Raw genomic sequence first — 6195 nt, 5'->3', positions numbered from 1 at the left:
AATTTAAAAAGAACACCATTTCATTTTTAGACATTTCCCTAATAGGAGATTACACATTGGGCAAAGTGCAGACTTCACTCTTTCGCAAAAAAACGTCAGGCAACACCCTTCTACATTCCAAAAGCTGCCATGCCCCTCATACAATAAAAAACCTCCCCATAGGTGAATATGTCCGGGCCAAAAGAGCCTGCACCACTGAGTCTCAATACAAAGCAGAGTGCCACACTATAACAGAAAGACTTAAACATAGAGGCTATTCCAAAAAGCTATGCAAGCGGGCCATGCACATAGTCAGTAAAAGAACCCGGTCTGATTATTTACAAATCAAAACTAAAACTACACAAAATAGACCCACTCTTACTTTCAGTTCGGAATTTAGTGCACAGTTCTATGAAATTACTGACATAATAAAAAGACACTTACCCCTTCTGCAACATGAACCAACACTTGCAAAAATTCTTGAAGGGGGCGTCTCATTTGTCTCCACAAAAGCCAAAACATTAGGGGATAATCTTTCCCCCAACACATTTTCCAACATCCTGCACAGAAATAAAAATACATGGCTTCGAACAACTGGCAGCTTCTGTTGTGGCGGTCTACGCTGCAACATCTGTAAATATGTCAGTAAAACTACATGTTTCTCCTCATATAGTACCAACAGTACCTACAATATAAAAACCTATATGAACTGTGAGTCAACTCACCTAGTTTACCTGATACAATGCACCAAATGTTCACTACAATATATAGGTTGCACTATGAGGAAGCTAAAAGATCGTATCAGTGAACATATCACAGCAGCGAACCCCAAAACCATCTCCAGTACACGTAACATGTCAGGTGTCTCCAGACACTTCAAAGAAGTCCATGCTGGTAACACGAACAGCATGCAAGTTATTGCCATGGAACAAGTCTCACGTCCATCTAGAGGAGGCAATTGGAAGAAATTGCTTCTTTCAAAAGAAGCATATTGGATCCTAAATCTTGACACCCGTTATCCAAAGGGTCTAAACCACAGACAAGACCTGTTGTATTTTTATTAATACATATAATTTTGTCATTTACTGTTTTAGATAGCCGTTTTCCGCTTAAAAATTGCTCCCCCCACCTTCGTGGAGGCGTGGAGTTTCCATGCCGGAAACCCACTCACGCACACATGAGTTAACACTACTTAACCTAGGTGAGGGTTCAAAGCAAACTAGGTATGACTAAGGACTGAGATCCCCCCAGAAAAGTCCGAAACGCGTTACCTCTGCTGCACTTTTTTCGTGTTTCACTGCCTACCGCTGTGTCCATGCCTTTCCATGCTATTTAGCATCATTTCAATATATATTTTTTTTCTTCAATAAATGTTCCACATGATTTTATACAGTCGCTTACCCTTGGATTTTTTCACATGAGTGCCGGTTTCCCGACTTGTTTCTCCTCCTCCTGCCTCTCATATTATAGTAGTTATATTCTTGTACATAGGGGTCAGTATTATAGTAGTTATTGTAACGTCCGTGCCTGAATGTCGCTCTATCCGCAGTTGGCGGAATAGAGGTGTTTATTTGTGTGTGAACTGTGGCTTAATTCTTGTGTTTGGATTAACTGAGCCACACCCTGCTCCTTGCATTTCTGTCCTGCCCAGCAAGGGTTACTAGCCTGATGGACAGTTCCCCCAGTGTGCTGCTGGAGGCGTGTCCGGGATCGGCTTTATATACCTGCCCATTCCCATCTTACCTTGCTGGTTATTTTGAGTCTGACCTGGGTATACTTGCTTGATCTTGACCTTATCCCTCCGGTTTGCTGGTTTATTTGGGTCTTGTCTTCCCTGAGTATCTAGTTCTGTTTTACCTGTCTCTGTTTGTCTGCCTGTATCTGTACCTGATCTGTATATTACCCGTTTGTTCTTGACCTGACCTGAGTATATCCCGCCTGTACCTGTATCTGGATCTGACCTGTGATTATCTGCCTGAAGACCTGTCTTTATCTGTTGTCTGTCTCAGTCCTGTGTTTGTATTCTGTGCACCAGTGCCACTTCAAATTCCCAGTCTGCCCCTGATTTCAACATATCTCTGGGGAAATCTGTTACCAGATTTTCAGCAGAAGACTTTGCCTGACCTGTATACCCTTGTGGTAATACAGTACCAGTCTAGTGTGTCTACTGATTAACTTTTCAACCTTTCTTTGTCTTGTCACCATAAATCTGAGATATCAAGGTATCTTATTAATATTATCATTATAATTGCTGTTAATTATTCACTGCTGACACTGAAAGGTTAAAGCCAAACACACCTGGGAGCAATGATTTGTGTGTTACTTGGAAACCAAATGCCATTTCTGAATGATCAGTAGTGATAAAAAGAACCTGTAATTAAAGGAGGATGTGGTTTTTTTTGCTGATTTTAACCCCTCATGGGTGCCGCCATCATTATTATGATCTTCGTTTGACCCAAGGCTACCTGGCTTCTGCAGATTCGTTACAATGAGCCAGTGGCTCATTGTGATGAATGAGCTGCAAAAATGCCATATACTGCAATACAGAAGTATTACAGTATATGGTAGGAGCAATCTGACCACCTAGGGTTAATGTACCCTAGATGGTCTAAGAAATAGTGAAAAAAAAAAAGTTTTAAAAATAAGAAAAAAAATGTATAAAATATTAAAAATTCTAATCACCCCCCTTTCCCTAGAACTGATATAGAACATAATAAACAGTAAAAATCACAGGCACATTGGGCATTTTGGGACGCGGCGATACCCAATCTAACAAAATATAAAAACAGTTATGGCCGGCGGTGACCTCCGAGACGGGAAATGGCGCCCAAATGTCCAAAATGCGACTTTTACACCTTTTTAAATGACATAAAAAATGGAACAAAAAACTATCAAAATGTCGCACAGACCTCAAAATGGTAGCAATGAAAATTTCTGCTCATTTCGAAAAAATGACACCTCATACAGCTCCATGCACTAAGGTATGAAAAAGTTATTAGCGTCAGAAGATGGCAAAAATTTTTTTTCTTTTTTGTACACATTCGTTTAATTTTTGAAAATGTATTAAAACACAATAAAACCTGTATAAATTTGGTATCACCGCGATCGTACCGAACCGAAGAATAAAGCTTAGGTGTTATTTGGAGCGCACAGTGAAAGTCATAAAAACTGAGCCCACAAGAACGTTTTTTTTCAATTTTTCCACATTTGGAATTTTTTTTCAGCTTCGCAGTACACGCCATGTTAAAATAAATAACATTAAGGGAAAGTAAAAATTTGTTATGCACAAAATAAGCCCTCACACAGCTCTGTACACTTAAAAATGAAAAAGTTATGGATTTTTGATGGTGGAGAGCGAGAAATGAGCGAAAAAACCCTGCGTCCTTAAGGGGTTAAAAATGCCTTTGGCAGTATTCTGAATCATCTCAATAGTTTAAATAAGTTTAATTCACATTAACGGGCTCCCTGCCAGCTGCATGTGGTGAGTCCCTGGCGGGGTGGGGGCAATTGCAACCTGTGAGTGTTCTTCTCTCTTCCAAATTTATGGAGCTCCCTCACCTCACTCCCTGGCATGTGCATTGAGCAGGCAGTGGAGGTAGGGGGATGATGTGCAGGAGAGAACAAATACATGTATATGTCTGTAGTTGACTATTGGCAGAAGGTCCCTAGAAAGTATTAGTGCCATACCTGCATCATGGTGGTAGAAATGAGACCTATAAATCAGGAACAGGGGAACAATGAATGTGCAGGACTCACTGAATTGCATATAAGTGACTTGCATATTACATATAAAAATAGATTTTTTTTTAACATTGCATCCATTGTAAGAAACCATTTATGAAAAGGGAAATGCTTTTTAAAGGTAACCTACCACATGATATGGAAGGTGTAAGATGGAAATACCGAGCACCAGCTCAGGGTGAGCTGGTGCCAGAGCTTATTTTTGTTAGTGTCCTAAACCGCTGCATCGCGGTTTAAAACACTTTTTAATCTTTACAGCCGAAGCTGTTTCGGCGCACCAAGCACGCGACCCTGCGCACGGCTCTCCTTCACTTCCTATGTAGGCGTGCGCCGAGCGCGTGCCGAAGCAGCTTCGGCTATAGAGATTAAAAAGTGTTTTAAACCGCGGTTTAGGACACTAACAAAAATAAGCACGCGAACCTCTCCCAGCCTTAAGGGGCCAGCATCCTCCTTATTGGCTCTGGCATTCCCGGCTCGGCTATATAGCATGGCGACTCCCAGCATCCCCTGCCGGATCTTCAGGTCATTCTACTGAAGTGAAACCCTTCCTGAGCGTTTCCAGACGCCTCCATGATTTCTGAGCATTTCCAGACGCCTCTGTGTTCCTCTGGTGTTCCTGTGTTCCCGTGTTCCTCTGGTGTTTCCGTGTTCCTCTGGTGTATCCTAGTAATCTTCCGAGGTCCTGCCAGCTCCCGGGTTGCATCTGGCATTGTTATCTCCCGCGGTGGTCCAGGGAGTCCACAGACTTTAGTCCCAAGGGATTATTTCCCATAGACTGTGACAACAGAGAACCTCTGTGGGCTTTTATCACAGTATGTGGATGGAAGTGAATAAAGCCATATATTTATCCACTTATGTATTGTTAATGGATTGGATTAAATTGCATGTCCAAAAACAGAAGGAGCGATATATATGGAACACAGTTTTTTAAATCAAAACCACTCAACTCATGGTTTAACTAAGATATCATCCTGCATCAGAGCAGCTATAGCATTCTCAAGGCTGAAACTGAAAAATCGCGACCATGGTGACAGACAATGGGAGGAACATGGTGTCTGTGCTGCAACGAGGATGGATGGTCCATTCGCCCTGCATGGTGCACGTGTTTTATCTAGTTAACAAAAGCTTCCTGAAGTCTTCCACCCATCTGCAAGACACTCTAAAATGGCCAGAAAACTGTGCATGCACTATTGCCATTCTTACAAAGCCTAGCACACCCTCCTCGAGTTGCAGCGGCAGAAGGACATGGAACAGACCCTGCACCAGCAGGTGGTGGCCTACTTGGACAGCACTGTACCACCCGAGGTAGAGGATTCCCTGGACTACTGGGCAGTCAAACTGGTTAGTGGCCGCAACTTGAGAAGTTTGCAGTAGGGAAGCTATCCTGCCCGGCCAGTAGTGTGGCATCAGAACGGGTGTTCAGTGTGGCAGGGGCCATCGTTACCCCAAGGAGAAACCGCTTGTTCACCCGTAATGTGCAGAGACTGACCTTTGTCAAGATGAATCAGGCGTGGATCGGCCAGGATTTCAACACAGCAATGCCTTATGCATCAGATCAGCCATGACGCCTCTCCCAAAGATGAGAAATGAGTCTGGATTCTAACTACCTGCCTGATGCCACACATATGCTGCCAGTTGCTCATCTGCCTCCGACCATCTTTATCAGGGACTGGAATTGTCACCCACCTCCACACTTTGTCATTGTGCCACTTTCTCACCTTCTACTGCTGCCACCTCCACACTTTGTCATTGTGCCACACTGTGGCCTACCATGTTGCTGCCACCTCCAGAATTTGTCATTATGCCACTCTCTGACCTCATGCTGCTGCTTCTTCTGCCACCTCCACACTTTATCATTGTGCCACTATGTTGCTGCCCGCTCCAGCATTTGTCATTGTGCCACTCTCTGACCTCATGCTTCTGCTGCTGCCACCTCCACACTTTGTCATTGTGCCACTATGTGTCCTTACATGTTGCTGGCAGCTCCAGAATTTGTCATTGTGCCACTCTCTGACCTCATGCTGCTGCCGCCACCTCCAGCATTTGTCATTGTGCCACTCTCTGACCTCTTGCTTCTGCTGCTCCCACCTCCAGAATTTGTCATTGTGCCACTCTCTGACCTCATGCTGCTGCTGCTGACACCTCCACACTTTGTCATTGTGCCACACTGTTGCCTACCATGTTGCTGCCACCTCCAGAATTTGTCATTGTGCCACTCTCTGACCTCATGCTGCTGCTGCTGCCAACTCCACACTTTGTCATTGTGCCACTCTGTTGCCTACCATTTTGCTGCCAGCTCCAGAATTTGTCATTGTGCCACTCTCTGACCACATGCTGCTGCTGCCACCTCCACACTTTGTCATTGTGCCACTATGTGCCCTACCATGTTGCTGCCAGCTCCAATATTTGTCATCGTGACACTCTCTGACTTCATGCTGCTTCTACCACCTCCATAATTTGTCATTGTGCCACTCA

This window comes from Engystomops pustulosus, chromosome 5 (genome assembly GCF_040894005.1).
Source record: "Engystomops pustulosus chromosome 5, aEngPut4.maternal, whole genome shotgun sequence".
Classification (NCBI taxonomy): domain Eukaryota; kingdom Metazoa; phylum Chordata; class Amphibia; order Anura; family Leptodactylidae; genus Engystomops; species Engystomops pustulosus.
Note: the sequence above shows the minus strand (reverse complement) of the source record.